General features: G+C 46.7%; 1 protein-coding gene across 1 annotated transcript in view; it reads right to left on the bottom strand.

Annotated features, from left to right (window-relative positions):
- PLXNA4 (plexin A4) overlaps nt 1-19,649 on the bottom strand; it is a 446,153-nt gene that overhangs the window by 108,630 nt on the left and 317,874 nt on the right. The window lies entirely within an intron of this gene.

Raw genomic sequence — 19,649 nt, 5'->3', positions numbered from 1 at the left:
TGTCATGACTAGAGGCTTCCTCTCCAACCCCAAAACTTTATCTTAGCTTTCACCAGCAGCTTGTTAATGTGAAATGTTCCACATGACATTTCTGTTTAGCCCAAATGCTTCTATTTCCTGCATACTCCTAGAGATCTTTTGAATTTCTTTGTTCTCCAACGTAGCTTTGCCCTGATGTCTTTCGACATGATTTCTCAGGGCCTGAGACATAGGAGGTACTTAATAACGATACACAGGATCAAATGGAATGTTAATTTTCTTCCTATAGCCTTGGTCTTTCTTCTCCACTTTTGCCAGTTTCTTCTTCACAAAAGGTTTTGGTTTTTTTTTTTTTTTTGTAATCATTCTTTTCCATTTGGGGTACCTTTTTATCTCAATGGAGGACTTCTTAGCTAATCTTTCAGCCTGAGCTAAGAGAGTTTGATGTGGTCGTCCTTTTTAATTTCTTGCCATCAGACAGTAGACACGAAGAAGTATAAATCACGCTGACCTGGCCGAGCCTCTGTGCTTCATGAGCAAATGCAGAGGCCGTGTTTTCCCTGCTGCTTCGTGGTCTGCCTCCATAAAATTATGCACCACTTGGCAGGGGCTACTCGTAACGCGTGCACAGGCAAACTGGCACCAAAGTCTGCTCAATTAGTCTCGAAGCTCTCTTTTGGAATTAATTAAGAATTAATTAATTGTTATTTTCAAATCCCACATGATTCCTTTTTCCTTTCCACCTTAATTTTCTTCTTCCCTTTATATATCTTTTCTGCTTTCTCAAGTGCCCATTGAGCGATCTTAATGACCACCGTGTATTTTTACTTCTTCCAAGGTACCTTTTAGCTTCCTGCTCCTGTTCCTATAGCTTGGTCCTTGGCCTTGGTGGCCCTTTCTCCACATTCTCAGATGTCTTTTTGCACATTTGGAATTATATCTTTCCTTTTATTACTGCTCATGCAATCAGCCTGGGCCATGCCTTGGTTCTGCCTACATACAACCTTCCCATTTTTGTAACTGATCCTGACAACCAGTCTCTTACAAATTATCCCCCCTGACTCTACACAGAGTCAGGAACCGACCCTCCTCCTGTTGCCTCTTTAATTTCCTTCCCTACCCCTTAAATGGGCATGGACACGCTGGTCATGTGCGCATATAAATAATGGTGCCCAACCCAAAGTAGCTGGACTCCTAGGAATTCATGAGTGGTAACGAGGTCCACAGTTACTTTCAGTATTTCCAAAAGCCTAATGAAAATTGGATTGTTGCTATCTTCTGTTTGTTTGCATACTCTGTGATATATTTCCCATACTAAAAATAGGAAATATATTATTGCTTAACAAATACAGTTTGTTTAGTAGGCAAAAATCTTTCAAAACTTGATGCCTAGAGCTGAAAAAAGTAATAAAAGGGGCCATAGATGATGAAAGTTGGTAACATAAGTACATAACAATGTTTTCATATGTTCCGGCTGCTTGTCTAGCACTCCATATTTTGCACAGGCTTAAAGAGGAAATCATGGCTTGTTCAATCAAAAGCATTTTCTTGGTCTGAACTTAATATCCTCCCTGGTTTCTCCCAGTGACATGTTCTATAATCTGTCTCCGATGGCCGTGCCATGGGGTTCTGGGGTGTACAACACAAAGGGCCAGCTGCTTGCTGAACCTCATCTTCTCCAAAGCCTTTGCATTCAGATTTCTAAAAATATCTTGCAACTGGCATTTAATAATGCCAATACCTGGAATTGTAAAGTCCTTCGTCTCTCGATTTTAAACAAGAGTCATTTTCATTTGTTTGGAAACAGTGTAGGAGCCTGCAGAGCTGGGTTCAAATTCTGACTTCACCATTTACTGGCAATGAGATCCTATTGTCTCTGAGTCCCATTTTTTCTCATCTTTCAACATGGAGATAAAAATCCCCCTTAATTCACAGAGTTTCCCAAAGCACAGATGACCCAAGAGGTTTGAAACTGCCTTGTAAATGATCAAGCACATTGCAAGTGACAGTTAACTATTATTGTCATCTTTGTCATTAATACCGATTCTTCATTGCATTGCCGCTTTACCTCTCCCCCTCGTCACCCCAAACTGCTCTTCCTAGGCCTCATGAACTTGGTCAGGAGTTTAACGCCTGGAAGAACTTTTCTCCTTTATTACCTTGATCACATTATTTCCTCCTTGAACTGGGATGTCTGCCCCTAAACCAGTCACTGCTTCATCTTGGCCCAGCTTCCTAGACTTATTCAGGGCTTTTACCACCTACAGTTACGTACTTCTCTTTGCTTTTCATCAGGGTGGATCCCTGTTGGACAGGGACATAAGTCCTGGGAAGTTATTATGCTACCCAACTTCCTTTCACCTTTTCTTATAGGCTCTTTCTATCTGCACGTTCAGTCATTTTTTATTACTCTTCTGAACTTTATCTAGGTTTTCTCCATTCTTTTCAAAGCATGGATGCTAAAACCAGGAAACCGCCAGGATTCTGACAGTCCGTGTAGAAGGCTTACCATCACTTGAAAGCTGAGTGCCACCCACCCCTTCACCTTTCCAGGACTTTCCCAAAGAAAACCAGGCCCAGGGAAATTTCCGAAGTCCCACCATCAGACAGTATTCTCTGGCATGGCCACGCTCGCCCAGACTGACCCCAAATCTCCCAATCTACATCATTGCTTTGCCTCACTCCCCATCCCGCGCGTAATTCTGGAAAGCATCAGAAATTTGCCTGACACCTTAAATCACTTTTGAAAATTAGATTTAGCCCATCATTTATCTGGGTGCAATTCTTTACCCCAGTGGCTCTGCTTACCTTCCACACCTTGCTAGTAAGCTGCGCAGGTGGCCAGATGGATTCGGAGCCACCTTGGCGCTGCGAGTCTCTCTCCCCAGACACCTAGATCCTCCGCCCACACCTTACCCCAAACAAAGCCGCCTCTCCCGTCCCCCATCTCCGGCTCCTCTCCTGACCCTGGAACACAAACCACTCCAGATGCAGAGCCACACGATTAATTGAAACCATCCCACGCTGATTAGAGTCTTAAGCTACAGTGCCAGGCATGCTAATTAACTGAGTGAGGGAATTCAGACCACAGGAAGAGGTGAACAAAGAAAGTCACGGAGCGGGGGCTTCTGCTTGGAGAACAAATCAGGTGGCAATGTGACCTATGTAGAGATGACTGTATCCCAGTGATGGATGGTCTCAGAGACCACAAATGAGTGAGGTCTGTCCCCTGGCCACTGGACTCCAGGAGAGGCGCTGATTGGTGTGGCTGCAATAGCTCCCTCGCCGCTTCTAGAGACGGGAGCTCCACCACCTCTCAGGACCCCTGTGTGCGCTTACACTGTGCTGGGGGAGAGTGGGTGGAGGGGTTCGGGTAGGGTAGTCTTCCTGGCACATTCTGTCGGCTTTATGCAAAAACCTATTGGGCAGTTTGGCAGTTCCTCAAAAAGTTAAACTTAGAATTTACCATATGATCTGGTGATTCTACTTCTGGGTACATACCCCCGAAGAATGGAAAGCAGGGACTTGAACTTGTACACCAATGTTCATAGCAATATTATTCACAATAGTCCAAAGGTAGAAGCAACCCAAGAGTCCATGGACAGATGAATGGATACATAAAATGTGGGATATACCTACAATTGAATGTTATTCAGCCTTAAAAAGGAGGGAAATTCTGACCCAAACTACCACATGGATGAACCTTGAAAACAGTATGCTACGTGAAATAAGCCGGTCACTAAAAGACAAATATTGCATGACTCCACTTATATGAGATCTCGAATGGTCAAATTCATAGAGACAGAAAGTAGAAAGTGGTTGCCAGGGGCTGAGGGAAAGGGAATGGAGAGTTGGTGTCTAATGGGTCCAGAGTTTCAGTTTGGGAAGAAGAAAAGCATTCTGGAGAAGGATGGTGGAGATGCTTGCCGTGCAATGAGAATGCACTTAATGCTACTGAACACTTAAATGTCAAGGTGGCAAATTCTATGCAATGTGTATTTTACCACAGTAAAAGAAATAATAATAAAAAAACAACTATCGGGTAGACATAAGAACACCTATTTCCTTCCCAGCAGCCTGGGTTAAGGGGGAGAAGCTTTCTGTTGGTAGACCGATAACAAATTCATGTGTATGAAATATTCTGAGATCCTTGAGTGAAAAGATAGGCATCGTTACTCTTTTCAATTTAACCTCAAATGGACAAAAGTGTTTGGGATGAATGTCTCTTATCCTGTGTTGTCATGTAAGTGGATCTGTCGCTCTCAAGCTCTGGACCTCTGTTTCCTGAGTTGGAAAAAAAATGTCACAGCCTTGTTCTACCCAGAAATGTTCCTCACCTCCCACGCCTTCCAAGAGGCACAGGGGAGGGTCTTGGAATGCACACACTTCCTGTGAGGTCAAATGCCCTTGGTTTTATCAAATTCTCCTGTTATTGCTCAGCTTCTGTATCAGCATTTCTCATCCCTAATTATGACCAGGAGCATCTGTGTGCCCATCTCCATCCCACGTCTCTTTCCCCTTCCATTACCTTTCTGGGAATCACAAGGGTTTGCTTTATCCTTTTGCCAGCAAGGTAAACTTCCCTAAATAATATAGTGTAGTTTTCTCTGGTTTGGAACTATGCTCAATAGAATTATCACCTTTACTCCCTCACCTATCCAGCCCCATGACCAAGACCATGAAGTTACAAAACAATGACCTGGGACAGGAAGACAAGGAGTGACTGACAACAGAGCAAAGGAGCCCATATAGAAGTGCAACTCATGGCCTTGGCCTTTATAAGCTTTCACTCTGATCAACAGAACCCATTCTCTGCTGGGCCTGGGGCCTGGATGTGTTAAGAATTTTTGCAGTTGCCTTGAGTTCTGGCCCCTACTGTCCAGCCCGTCAGGTTTCCCTGATATTCCGAAAGATGCTTTCCCCTAGCCATAGGGTCCCACTCTGCCTGTTGCCGTTAGTATTCCAAAGGGTACCTGCTGCTCGGCTGATTACATTCAGAAACGTTCCATAGATATAACGTCCAGTGTCTGTGTGTCTCTAATTTGTTTAAGCATTTGACGTTCTGGTTGAAATGTGAGTTATTACTCCATCTCTCCTCTTATAACTGGATGCTAATGCTACAGTGGATACACTAAGCCTGATGGCAGGAGTTAATCTGAATGTCCAAAAGACTTCTTACGTACCCAATTTCCTTCAAAATTGTCAGAGAAAAAAAGAAAAAGAGGCACGATGACACATTAAGAAACCCCAAGAGGCTGCCGCAGAGCCGTCAAGCCTTGCAGATGCTGTGTCTGGTACCCACCGTCCCTTGTGCTGTCCTATCCGTCTCTTGTCCCCAGGCACAGAGAGTAGAGTTGGGGAAAGTCAGTCCTTGTCTAGAAAATTATTAACTCGGCAATACGTATGGATCTTAGCATCATGGTCTCAGGGAGCCTCTCAGAGCCCCTCCAGGGGCCCTTCTTTCCTTTGGTGGCCTCCGGTTGCCTCTCCAGGCTTTGTTTCTGCTGACTTGGGGCCAGGCAGGGGTTTGTAGAGCCCCGTCTCCCCATGATGACCTCTAAGCCCCTCACTGCCAGGGCTTGAACTTGCGGTGGCTGAGCACTGGCTTGGGAAGCTGTGTTTACGTCATGTCACTCCAGATGCCTGGAACACATTCACTCATATCCTCTTTGCTCAGAGGTGGCAGGTATTTCTGAACTTGGCAGAACTGGCAAGAGAGGCCGAGGTCAGAAGGCTGGTCATGGGCTATGGCAGATTGTGTTATGAGGCCCAACTCTTCATTTCCCTAAAGTAGCCTCTAACATCCCCATGCCCATCCCTGCCCGGCTTTATGGTGAATGGAGAGGTGGAGTGTACTTCCCACCCTTTGACCTTGGGCTTGGCCTCAGGACTGGATCTGGTCTATGGGATGGCAGCAAGCACAGGGAAAAGGTTTGAGATGTGCCTTTGTGCTTGCCCTTGCCCTCTGTGCTTCTGCCACTGCCACGACGATAGCTTCCCCAGGTAGCTGCTTCCTCTTCAGCCAAATGAATCCATGTGGAGCAGACCTGAGCCCAACCCACAGAGAGGAGATGAGCTCAGCTGGTGCAGCAGCTTGAAGCAGAACCGCCCAGCTTAGCCTAGATCAGCTGACATGCAATGGATCTGAAGGTCCATGAGAATGAGAAGCAATGCTTATTATTGTACGCTACTGAGTTTTGGGGTGGTTTGTTACACAGCATTTTGGGGGCAATAGCTAACCAATACACAGTTCCTGGGCAGAAAGTCACACCCGGGTGCAAAGGTCCTGTCAAGGGGAGAGGGGAGAAGCTGAACGAGGAGGGGTAAGGTGGCAGTGTGGTAGTTTCTATCCTGAACACCAGACAGGTCTACATAAACACTCAGGTTGTATGTATCTGGCACCATGATGGGGAGATTATTAATAACTGCGTCTAACATGACAAATGAATCTTCCCAGCATCTCCCATGCTGCCCAAACTCGCTATGACCGTAGATTTGTAGCTCTCAGGGAGGCCCAGCCCCTGAGCAAAGTACCAGAAAAGACTCTGGACAGAGAATATGGCTCTTCAGATGTTAATATTATCTTAATATTAATTAAGATATATTATATCTCTGCTGACTGGAAGCAGAGATGCTCGCAGGACCCTCTGTCCTGACCTCCTGGCTGTCCCTGTGCCAGGAAGTGATTTTATCTACTTGGCAGCAATAAAACTCCTCAAGGATGATTGGCCTTGAACTTTGCAATTTCTCCTGCTTGTGCTCTGGCCAGGGGGCTAATTCAGCAGGGGCCTCACTTGAGAGCAGACTGATGCTCAGGGGCAAGGGGAGCAGCAATGGCTGCTGTCACCGTTGTCCCCACCTGCCTCTAGGCAGGGGTTCTGGGGTCAAGCTCGTGGCTACTCAGAACAGCAAGGACGACAGCCCCAGAGCACGAGGTTTGGGGAGCTGAGGTCCTGAGCTCTAATCCATTCTGGGTGTCTGGGTGACCTTGAACAAATCCCCCCCTCTTCTTTTGCCCTCACTGACTCATTTTCAGAGAGGAGGCCCCGGCCTCCTCTGCCTTGGAGAATTGGTCACAAAATACTACTAATACAAATGGTCTGGGAAGCTCTTTGCAAATAAAAAGTAGCAGATGTTGCAGAGGGCTGCAATTTGCTGCTATTAATAAGTATAAATGCCTAATAGGAAGCCAGTTTGCTCTGGGAACTCGGACAGCCAAGGAGTGAGCTTGACGCTGGAATCATCAACATATGCTGCTCCTCATTAGCAAATGGCAGTAGCTGGGCCAGGAGCTCTCAGTGCGATTTCTGCAGCCTCTAGAAATCACCCCATCCTCACGCCTCCTGGTGTGGGCTGTGCCACAATGGCCCATGTTCCATTTAGCCAGACCCCTTGCCAAGCGAGGAGCAATCCCCTTCCCTGCTGCACAGATGGAAAAGCCACAACCCAGAGAGGCTGAGTAGCTTGCCCAAGGTCACACAGCACAGGGCGGTGGCAAAGGTGGAAACTGAAATGAAGCCGGGGCTGCAGACTGCATTGGGCCAATGCACAATCGACCCCTTGCACACAGGCCAGGGGATTGAGAAACCTCTGGTCCCTCCACTGAACCCGAGTTCCCGGGTTGAAAATTCCACAGCACTGGAGGCTGCTTACTGTAAATCAGGAAGGTTTGGCTGAGTTCAGGAGCTGAGGGGCCCCTTCAGGGGGCAAAGAGGTCCATCACTGAGTAGGAGCCCTAAAGAGAGGTTGACAGCAGGTCTCAGTAAGCCCTCCTCTTCCAGGGAGACCCCCTGGCTCCTTTAAGCATGGTTGGGGAGGAAAACGGAGTTTGGAATAGCTTATCTCAGAGCCAAGTAGAAGCAGAGATTTGGGGGCAAGACAGACCTGGATTTGAATCCTGGATCTGCCACTTCCTCTGTGACTTGGACAACTTACTTAACCTCTCTGAGCCTCCTTTCCTTCATCTAGGGATGACAGTAAGCACCCTGAAGGGTTGTTTTGGGGATGCATTGAGATGACGCATATGAACGTGTTAGTGCAATGCCAAGAACAACCCTGTCGTTCCAGTATCTTTCTCAGATGCAATGCCCCCATGAGGGGTGGTGCGAAGCCATCTTTATCCCACCACACTTGGTACTCATCTCAGGCACAGCAAATGAGAACTAATGAGCAAGAGAGTGAATGCTTGCATGCGTGCATGAATGAATAAATTTGGTTCCTGTCAAGCTCCTACATAGTCCAAGGACCCCATGGAGATCACTGATTTGACCATCTTGGCTTTCCCCCCAAATCTACCATTTCTGGATTATTGCCACAAGTTCACCCCTTAGTGTAAAGGTCAAATTCTCTCACGCTCACATTCGCACAATGGGCTCAAGAAACCTTGCAAGGTGGGCCAGTCCAGTGCATTTAGTAGAGGAGACTGGCAGCCACACCCACATCCTGCCCAGAAGGACCCCGCACCCAACATGCAGGTGAGAAGGTGCCCAGGATGGGATGAGTGTCTCACAGGGTTAAGAGCAGAAAGGGAAACAATCTAGCTGCCAGTCCCCTCATTCTTCAGGTGAACCTCAGCTGCTGCAGGGTTTGTTCAAGGCCACATGGCTACTGACACTACTCTTTTGATACCCAATCCCTAGATACAGGCTCCTGCCCAAGATATCCGCTCGTGACCTAGCCCTAGGGACAGGGATGAAGGAGGAGGCGGAGCCCCGGGACTCACACCCAGGGGGAATGTGAACCTCCCTCCCCACCCCCAAGCCCAGCAGGTGGGCTCCTGGAGCCTTTGTCCCGGGGATCAAAGCGCTGCTCCAGGTCCAGCCATCTTTCATCAAGCTCCGCTGACCAACCATGGCCCCATCCAAGCTGGGACTGGGGACCTGCTGGTATGAGTTTCCCAAACTCAGCCTGCTCAAGGGGGGCCTTTGTTCCAGCAGCCAAGAAGGGGGTGGAGGAGGGGCTGGCGTGGTGACACCTCTATCCAGGCCCGGCAGCTGAGCCAAGTGAGTTCCGAGGCATATGCCGAGACCCTCTGGCTCGCTGGCACGGCTCTCTGTGGGAAGTGGCAGGGCAGGCCTCCTCCACCCAGCACCCAACCTTCGCTCCGACTGCCTTCTGTCAAGGGCAAAGCTGGCAGCATCCCCAGCGATGGTCTGACTGTTCAAACCGAAGAAGGGTTGCGGGCAAATGGCACACTGATGTGAATGAGTGCACAGGGCGTGTGCCCAGACATGTGTGCCTGGTAACAGGGGTGGTGTTTGCACACATCTATGGGCAGAGGTGCTCTGGACCATACGAGCAGGTTTGGAAATCAACACGGCTTTTCTTGCAGAACCCCTTTCTGGGTAGGTGGCTCCTTTGTATAGCAAACAAACATCTTCCTTCAAAAAGGAATTCAACCCTGGGAAAAATCATGGTGTCCAAATGAATGGAAACTGATATCCCTCAGCAGGGAGCCTTCTAGGCCCCTTCTCACGCAGCCAGGTGCTGCCGGCTTAGGAAGGAGACAGAGACCACACTTGCCCCGAAGAAGCCTAAATCCTCTTCCTCCACACTCACCCCCTGCCTCACAGACCTATGCGAGCTCCCCTTGTGGGGTCAGGGGTCAGCCTGCTGGTGGGCAAAGTGGAGGGTGTCCTCTGATGTCTGAGTCATCCTTGGATGTGGATCATCTTTGCCCACACGGGCAAATATGACCTTTTCATTAAGAGAGGCTGCCCTGAGGGTGTTTTCCAGAGTTCTTCAAATATGAAAGGACAACAGTTAAAATGACAGTGTTTTAAAAGGTTTTCATGCTTTCTGCACTGTCGGCGGGAGTTTAGGTTGGTACAACATTTTTGAGGTGTAATTTTGTAGTTATTACTAAAATCTAAAATGACCCAGGAAGTCCTCCTCTTAGAATCTTTCTTGTAGAAATACTAGCACCTGGGTACAGGTGCGTGGCTGTGTATTATCACTGTGGCTTTGTATGTGATAATGACTATTTGGAAATAACCTAAAACGTTCATCCTAAGGGGACTGGTTAAATAAATCGTGCTACATCCATACTCTGAGGTGAAGTATGTCTGCATCATTGACATGGAAAGATATTCATGACCCATCTTTGAGTTAAAAAAGCAAATTACATAAACAACAAGGATTTACTGTATAGCACAGGAAACTACATTCGATATCTTATAATAAACTATAACAGAAAAGAATCAAAAAAAAGGAATATATATATATACACACACACACATATATATGTATATATATATGTATAACCGAATTGCTTTGTTTTGCTGTACACCTGAAACTAACACAATATTATAAATCAACTATACTTCAATTTATAAAAGCAAGTTACAGAAAAAGTATATTAAGACTCAATTTTTATTTTTAAAAGACAACTCTGGGCTTCCCTGGTGGCGCAGTGGTTAAGAATCCCCCTGCCAAGGCAGGGGACACGGGTTCAAGCCCTGGTCCGGGAAGATCCCACATGCCGCAGAGCAACTAAGCCCATGAGCCACAACTACTGAGCCTGCGCTCCAGAGCCCGCAAGCCACAACTACTGAGCCCATGTGCTGCAACTACTGAAGCCCGTGTGCCTAAAGCCTGTGCTCTGCAACAAGAGAAACCACTGCAATGAGAAGCCTGTGCACTGCAACGAAGAGCAGCCCCTGCTCTCCACAACTAGAGAAAGCCCGCACACAGCAACGAAGACCCAACACAGCCAAAAATAAATAAATAAAATTAATTAAAAAAAAAAAAAGACAACTCTGTAGTTATGTATTTATAATATACAGACATATTTTGGGGCACAGAATAACATCTGGAGTGATAGTAAAACTGCTAACAGTGGTCACCTCTGGGGAGTCTGAATTTTTCAGACACGGTATAATTAAAAAATTTTTTTGACTTGGGAAATTAAAGTAATTTTCAAAAGATGCTTTAAGCTTTAGTCTTTTAAACCAAATTAATTAGTCAGCTCCAAATATATTTTAGGGTCAAAGTTTTGAGTTTTCCTTATACCCATTGATTTCTAACATTTGGGAGCTATGAAAAGGATCCACAACTGATTGGTCTGTCCCTTTTGGCTGCCTCGTGATGACCAGCACCCTGGAAGTGTATGGACCCCGAGACAAAGAAGAGTTTTCTCCTTGGAAAATTAACTAGCTCATATTGAGTGTAGGGGGCATTTTTGCCGGTGGTCCCCACATGGGGACCTGGGCCCTAGTCCTAGACCTGCCCCTAACTTGCTGTGGGCAAGAGTCCTTGTTTCTCAGGCTCTCAGTTTTCAGATATAACTTGATCTCTATCGTCCTTTCTAGCTGGAAGAGTCCATCATAGTTAAAGGCTAGAAAAGCCTCCAGGAATTTCATTCCAGGATCTTCCCCCATTTTATTCCATCTTGATAACTTTGTATAATAGGGAGGTTCAGGGCTGCCCCTTCCCTAGTTCTTGTGATCTTGAAAAAGTTAGATGACATCAACCTGAAATATACTTTGCATTATTACCAGAAAGAAAGTTACCACAACTTGGGATCACCAACTACAAAAATACCAGTGCTTATTATTACCAGTTCTATCTATTATTAATATAAACAACTGTGGGGTGAGTAAGGGGCTGCAGTGCTCAGGAAAGGTGGCTGCACTGAGCCCAGCCTGACAGCACGAAAAAGCACAGGCTTTCGAACCCTGCCTTAGGTTCAAATTCTGGCTCAGCCAACTGTCAAATGTGTGACTTGGGAACAGTTACTGTACGTCTCTGAGCCTCGGTTTCCTCATGCATAATGGAAATAAACAAGGTATTCTGCTCTTAGGTGATAATTCGATCCCAGCACAGAGTAAGGGTTTCGCAGGCTCGCCAGGCTTCACGTATTCCAGGCGGCAGAGCGGAGGAGGTAAGGCAGAGTGTCCCCCTTGCATCGGCCAGGAGCTGACCCCGCTGGACTCTAGCCGTGGGTCAGCTTGTCTCCATTAGGAGGTTCATGGTCGAGGGGTGAGTGGTGGTGTGCGGGGGTAACTCATTCATTTCACGTTGCCTGCAGCTGGGGAATCTGAGCTACATCAGACTAAGACTCAGAGTAGATTTCCCCTTCTGAAATGAGAAGTGGCTGGTCAGGGCTATATTTAGATGGTGACTCAGCGAGGTCAGATATAATTGCTGGTCCGGGATGGGGGTGGGGAGGAGGAGGTGTCTAATCCTGGCCGATGGGTGCCCGTTCTCAGAGGACGTGAGTGGTTTGGCCAGAGGAAGGCCAGTAGCCTCAGCTACCCTCTGTCTCTGTTCACTCAGGTCTCTGTTACAGCAACCAACAGCCCCTAACGTCAAAACGGCATTGCCAACGACAGACAAACTCAGTAGATGGAGAACCTGGGAGGGGAATCTAGGAGTGGAGAGCCCACCGGGCGCAGGGGGGTCCCCGGGGAGCTGGCAGTACAGCTCTTAGGGCTTGGGCTTTGCAGTCTGAGGGGTTGCCACTCGGACTCTAGCTCTACCACTTAATAGCTTGGTCAGGCACTTAACATTTCCCAGCCTCCCAAAGGTTACGCAGATTAAATAACATAATACATGTAAAACACTCCACATGGGTCCTGGAGCACCCACACCAAATAAATGGCAGCTATCATCACAGTGATGACAACCACGGCCGATTCACCTTTTGGGTTTACTTCTCTTTCTGGACCAGATAACGTTCTCCTAAAGGAAAACTTCGGCTTTAAATTTAAAGCTCAACTTTAAAGGTTTCCAGATGTGCCCCCGTGATAGCTGAACATTTCTGCCGTTGGTTACTTTATAAGCAGTGCTAGAAAAGGAGTTTGAACTTGAGAGAAACTGTGCTGGGACCTCATGATCTTTCTTATTCCTGACACCCCCAACTTTACCGAATGACCCCCTGTGGTCCCCAGAACTACAGCCCCCTCCCTATTAATAGGGGTTTGGTTCTACAGCCAGCCCAGAACTTTCCAATCAGTTCCTTGCCTCGTACTCTCCCCTCTCGGGCTTTTCCGATAGGCTTTCCTCTGCCTTTGAATAGCAGAGGGCAGGAAGCGGAGGGAAAACCCCAGTGAATGAATTTTATGGCCCACAGCACCCAGGAAAGTGAGGCGAAGCTAGGAAGCCCTTCTAACTCTGACATGAAATGAGGTCAGGGTTCTCTGTGAACTCCGTGCATTCAGCTTCTCCCCTGACCTCTGCGCACAGGCATAATCAAAACCTGGCTGTGGGTCTGGGACAGGATATCGGGCTGGCCCCTGGCCAAACACAAGCGGCCGTGCTGTGTGCTGGCATGTGGGTACACTGGATGGCATGGCACCTCTGGCAGGCCTGGGTTGGGCAGCGAGGCCCGGCATGGTGGTGCTGGCACCGAGTCCAGCAGACCCTGCTGTGACAGGGACACGAGGACGCGGCCTCCAGACACGATTCAACACAGGGCGTTTGCTGAGTCTGCAAACAAACCTGCAGGACGCAGGACTGATACAGCAGCAAGGAAACCAAATGCGACAGTTCAGGGCAGGTAGCGCCCCATGAGCGGGATTCACTTACAAAAGCTTTTCTCCTCCATTAAGCCTGCTTGGGATGTTGCTGTGAATGTAGCCTGACCTGGACGAGCGTCTGAGGGGCGCCAGGGGCTGCTTTTGGTTGTACGACTCCCTTTGCAAGCGCCCCACGTCACCATTTGCTGAGTGTGGACTGCCCTCTGGAAACCTTACAACTTAAGGGTAGAATCAGGGCATGTAGTAAGTGCTCGGGAGGAGGGGCAGGCAGGGAGGTAGGGTCTAGACCAAGTGGCTCAAACCTAGCTGCACATCAGAATCAACTGTAGAGCAATCCCACTCCTGGGCATGTATCCGGAGAAAAACATAATTCAAAAAGATACATGCACCCCTATGTTCACTGCAGCACTATTCACAATAGCCAAGACAATGGAAACAACCTAAATGTCCATTGACAGATGAATGGATACAGAAGATGTGGTACATATATACAGTGGAATGTTACTCAGCCATAAAAAAAGAATGAAATAATACCATTTGTAGCAACACGGATGGACCTAGAGATTATCATACTAAGTGAAGCAAGTCAGACAGAGAAAGACAAATATCATATGATATCACTTATATGTGGAATCTAAAAAGATGATCCAAATGAACTTATTTACAAAACAGAAACAGACTCACAGACTTCAAAACCAGAATCAACTGTAGAGCTTTTAGAAAATGCTGACGCCCGGGCCAAGCTCAGACCAGCAAAATCAGAATTTCCAGGAGCTGAGCATCTGTACTTTCTCAAAGCACTATACTTCTCCCGCCTCATCCCCCACCAATGACCCCGATGATGGGCTGGGTTTGGGAAAACTGGCTTTGGCCACGGGAGAAGAGGAGCTGGGATCTAAGGATGATGTATTTCTGCCCTGGAGTCTGAGAGACGCGGCAGGTCGAAGGCTCCCAGAGCACAGAGACAGGCGGAATGGGCATCGCATAATAGCAGACCCCTGCACTTGGCTTCGCAATTTATAAAGCAACCCCACAGGCATGACTGTGTGACCCCCACCATAACCTGGCGAGGTAGCAGGTCAGGGATGACAGTCTCCGTTTTACAGCTGGGGACGCAGGTTGGAAGAGGTTAAGCGACTTGCTCAAGGTCACATAGCCAGTGAGCGGCAGAGCTGGGCTCTTATGAGTCCATGACCTCCAACTGCTTCAGGGCTGGTCCAGCCTCCCTTCTCCACTGGAATCCCCTCTCTCGCAGGGGCCAAGTGGCCATAACTCCCCCGTGAGGAGCGGCAGCAACTGCCTGAGCCAGCTCCAAACCTCATGGAAACTGATGAAGGCATAATTGGGTTGGAAGGCCTCATCTAAATATCTCTTAGCATCGTTCTTTGGCCGGCTTGTTTCCATAGCAAGATTTGTGTCAACGTACACGACTCACATCTCCAAATAAGGCTTCTATCATCTCAGGCTGGGTAGGATGTGAGACCATCGCTCTGTGTGGCACGATGTTACCCTGGCAGGAGCTGGAGGGTATGGGGTGCCTGACTTCACGAGACTTTACCAATTATGGAATTGTTTCACTGGCTGCAGACTTCAGAACTGGCTCATGTCCTAGGGCAGCTGCTCCTCAGGGCTCAGCCGTGAATCCACGGCCTGTCTTGGGGCCCAGGGGTGTAGTCTGGGAGTGTGGAGCGGCCTGAGCCCATGGATTGGCCAATACATCCAGATAAGCTGAACTTCACGCTGCTGGCAGCATGCTAGGACCGGGTGGGCAGCCTGTTCTGACCCAGAGTCGCTCTCGGTTGCTCAGTTGTAGCCCTAGAGAGCTGAGGGAACACTGTGGGCTGGTTTTCCTAGGCTATGCTCTGAGTGATCTTCCCAGCTGTGCCGAGGAATAAGTCTGACCCTGCAGGCTGTCTGTGGAAGGCGAGGTCTGGGAGGGTCCATCCTGCTCTTCTGTGCTGTTCAGCTGGTCCTGTCAACTCAGCTTCCTCAACAGAGGGCAGATCCAGCAAAACCAAGGACACCCACAGGCATCCTTGCCAGCACGGGCTTCATCAATCCACCTCCTTGGGGTGGAGGGTGCAGCTGGAGAGGAGGGCATTTAAGGCAGAAAAGTTGATGAGAAAGCTCCCCCACGGGGATCCCGTGTAGTCTCTGCAAGAGCCCCGGCCCTTGAGTCCTGTTCACTTAGATTCAGCAAAGCCTGCAGGGTCTCCCACCCTCACACTTCTCTGTCCATGGCTCCTTCAAGGAGTGAAGGGAATATGAAAACAGTACAAACCCAAGAGCGCCATGTCCAAAAAAGGAAGGCTGGGGGCAGAATGAAGGTCAGGACCAGTAACACCACAGCGGGGAATGGTCAGCTCCTCCCACTTCAACATCACCCCCATCCCATGTGATTCTCTCTCTTTTTCTCCCTTTCACTTTCTCATAAATTGCCTGGCAGGATCACTCACTCATCCTTCTGCATGAATGAGCTCTCCCTGGTGGCGGCTGCTGAAGCCTGGGTCCTGGGAGCAGAGTGGGGACAGGAGTGACAGCCCTGTGTTCCCAACGCCCCCAGGAGTGGGGGACCCTGCTGGACCACAGCCTCCGCCTTTGGAACCTACTTTTTCTCCTTTTTCTCCCATCTCCTCCTCCCTGTGCCCTATGACCAGTGTCCTGGTGACTCTCATGTGCATGACTGTATGAGCTGAAGCTTTGGCTTCTTGGGATGCTTGGCACAAGTACCCACATCCACCCAGAGCACAGCCCCAAGAAAATCCATGAGGAGAAGAAAAAGGTAGCTATAAAAGCATGGCTCGGCTGCTCAAACTTAATACAAGGACTCAAGAATCCCAGCGTTGGGTGAGACCTTCAGGCCACCTAATCCTACTGGATGCAAGCACATAGCCAGTTATTCAATGTGTTTGCCAGTTACACCCCATTCGAGGGACAAATGATAAGAGTAGTACACATCATTAAATGTAATCAGACGTGACTTATGAAAGAGTTTGACTCAGCATTAAACTGTGCTTATCTGTACTGGGGCCCTAATTTGTTGCTCGTGTACCATGATAATCTACTCATAATTACAAAAACAAAGGACTGGGAGCATTCCTTACGTTTCTTGGTTACTCAGCCTTTTAAAGAAGCCCCAGGGGTGCCTTCAAGATGGCAGAGGAATAAGACGTGGAGATCACCTTCCTCCCCACAAATACATCAAAACTACATCTACATGTGGAACAATTCCTACAGAACACCTACTGAACGCTGGCAGAAAACTTCAGACTTCCCAAAAAGACGCCCTCAGGCGACCTACACGCAGAGGCGGGACCAGATCCAAAGCTGAACCCCAGGACCTGCGCGAACAAAGAAGAGAAAGGGAACTCTCTCCCAGCTGCCTCAGGAGCAGCAGATTAAATCTCCAAATCAACTTGATATATCCTGCATCTGTGGAAGACCTGAATAGACAACAAATCATCCCAAAATTGAGGCGGTGGACTTTGGGAGCAACTGTAGACTTGGGGTTTGCTTTCTGCATCTAATTTGTTTCTGGCTTTATGTTTACCTTAGTTTAGTATTTAGAGTTTATTATCACTGGTAGATTTGTTTATTGATTTGGTTGCTCTCTTCCTTTTATATATATATATATATATATATATATATATATATATATTCCTTTTTCTCTTTTTGTGAGTGTGTATGTTTATGCTTCTTTGTGTGATTTTGTCTTATAGCTTTGCTTTTCATTTGTCCTAGGGTTCTGACTGTCCGTTTTTTGATTTTGTTTTTTTTTTTTTAAGTATAGTTTTCAGCACTTGTTATCATTAGTGGGTTTGTTTTTTGGTTTGGCTGTTCTCTTCCGTCTTTCTCTCTTTCTTTTTTTTAAATTACTTTTTAATTTTTAATAATTATTTCTATTTTAATAACTTTAATTAATTAATTAATTAATTAATTTTTCTCCCTTTGCTTCTTAGCCGGGAGGCTGACAGGGTCTTGTTGCTCTGGCCGGGTGTCAGGCCTGAGCCTCTGAGGTGAGAGAGCGAGCTCAGGACATTGGTACACCAGAGACTTCCCAGCCCCATGTAATATCAAATGGCAAAAGCTCTCGCAGAGATCTCCATCTCAATGCTAAGACCCAGCTCCACTCAATGACCAGCAAGCTACAGTGCTGGACACCCTATGCCAAACAACTAGCAAGACAGGAACACAAACCTACCCATTAGCAGAGAGGCTGCTTAAAATCATACTAATGTCACAGATACCCCAAAACAAACCACCAGACGTGGTCCTGCCCACCAGAAAGACAAGATCCAACCTCATCCACCAGAACACAGGCACCAGTCCCCTCCACTAGGAAGCCTACACAACCCACTGAACCAACCTTACCCACTGGGGGCAGACACCAAAAACAACGGGAGCTACAAACCTGCATCCTGCAAAAAGGAGACCCCAAACACAGCAAGTTAATTAAGCAAAATGAGAAGACAGAGAAACACACAGAAGATGAAGGAGCAAGGTAAAAACCCACCAGACCAAACAAATGAAGAGGAAACAGGCAGTCTACCTGAAAAAGAATTCAGAGTAATGATAATAAAGATGATCCAAAATCTTGGAAATAGAATGGAGAAAATACAAGAAACGTTTAAGAAGGACCTAGAAGAACTAAAGAGCAAACAAACAATGATGAACAACACAATAAATGAAATTAAAAACTCTCTAGAAGGAATCAATAGCAGAATAACTGAGGCAGAAGAATGGATAAGTGACCTGGAAGATAAAATAGTGGAAATAAATACCGCAGAGCAGAATAAAGAAAAAAGAATGAAAAGAAGTGAGGACAACCACAGAGACCTCTGAGACAACATTAAATGCACCAACATTCAAATTATAGGGGTCCCAGAAGAAGAAGAGAGATAAAAGGGGACTGAGAAAGTATTTGAAGAGATTATAGTTGAAAACTTCCCTAATATGGGGAAGGAAATAGTCAGTCAAGTCCAGGAAGTGCAGAGAGTCCCATACAGGATAAAACCAAGGAGAAACACACCAAGACACATATTAATCTAACTATCAGAAATTAAATACAAAGAAAAAATTTTAAAAGCAGCCAGGGAAAAGCAACAAATAACATACAAGGGAATCCCCATAAGGTTAACAGCTGATCTTTCAGCAGAAACTCTGCAAGCCAGAAGGGAGTGGCAGGACCTATTTAAAGTGATGAAAGGGAAAAACCTGCAACCAAGATTACTCTACCCAGCAAGGATCTCATTCAGATTCGATGGAGAAATTAAAACCTTTACAGATAAGCAAAAGCTAAGAGAATTCAGCACCACCAAACCAGCTCTACAACAAATGCTAAAGGAACTTCTCTAGGCAGCAAACACAAGAGAAGGAAAAGACCTACAATAACAAACCCTAAACAATTAAGAAAATGGTAATAGGAATATACATATCGATAACTACCTTAAATGTAAGTGGATTAAATGCTCCCACTAAAATACATAGACTGGCTGAATGGATACAAAAACAAGACCTGTATATATGCTGTCTAAAAGAGACCCACTTCAGACCTAGGGACACATACAGACTGAAAGTGAGGGGATGGAAAATGATATTCCATGAAAATGGAAATCAAAAGAAAGCTGGAGTAGCAATTCTCATATCAGACAAAATAGACTTTAAAATAAAGACTATTACAAGAGACAAAGAAGGACACTACATAATGATCAAGGGATCAATCCAAGAAGAAGATATAACAACTGTAAATATTTATGCACCCAACATAGGAGCACCTCAATACACAAGGCAATGCTAACAGCCATAAAAGGGGAAATTGACAGTAACACAGTCATATTAGGGGACTTTAAGACCCCACTTTCACCAATGGACAGATCACCCATAATGAAAATAAATAAGGAAACACAAGCTTTAAATGATACATTAAACTAGATGCACTTAATTGATATTTATAGGACATTGCATCCAAAAACAACAGAATACACTTTCTTCTCAAGTGCTCATGGAACATTCTCCAGGATAGATCATAACTTGGGTCTCAAATCAAGACTTGGTAAATTTAAGAAAATTGAAATCGTAACAAGTATATTTTCCAACCACAACGCTATGAGACTAGATATCAATTACAGGAAAGAAACTGTAAAAAATACAAACACATGGAGGCTGAACATATGCTACTAAATAACCAAGAGA

The sequence above is a fragment of the Balaenoptera acutorostrata genome, chromosome 7 (assembly GCF_949987535.1).
Source record: "Balaenoptera acutorostrata chromosome 7, mBalAcu1.1, whole genome shotgun sequence".
NCBI classification, from domain to species: Eukaryota; Metazoa; Chordata; class Mammalia; order Artiodactyla; family Balaenopteridae; genus Balaenoptera; species Balaenoptera acutorostrata.
This window is presented reverse-complemented; position numbering and strand designations above follow the sequence as displayed.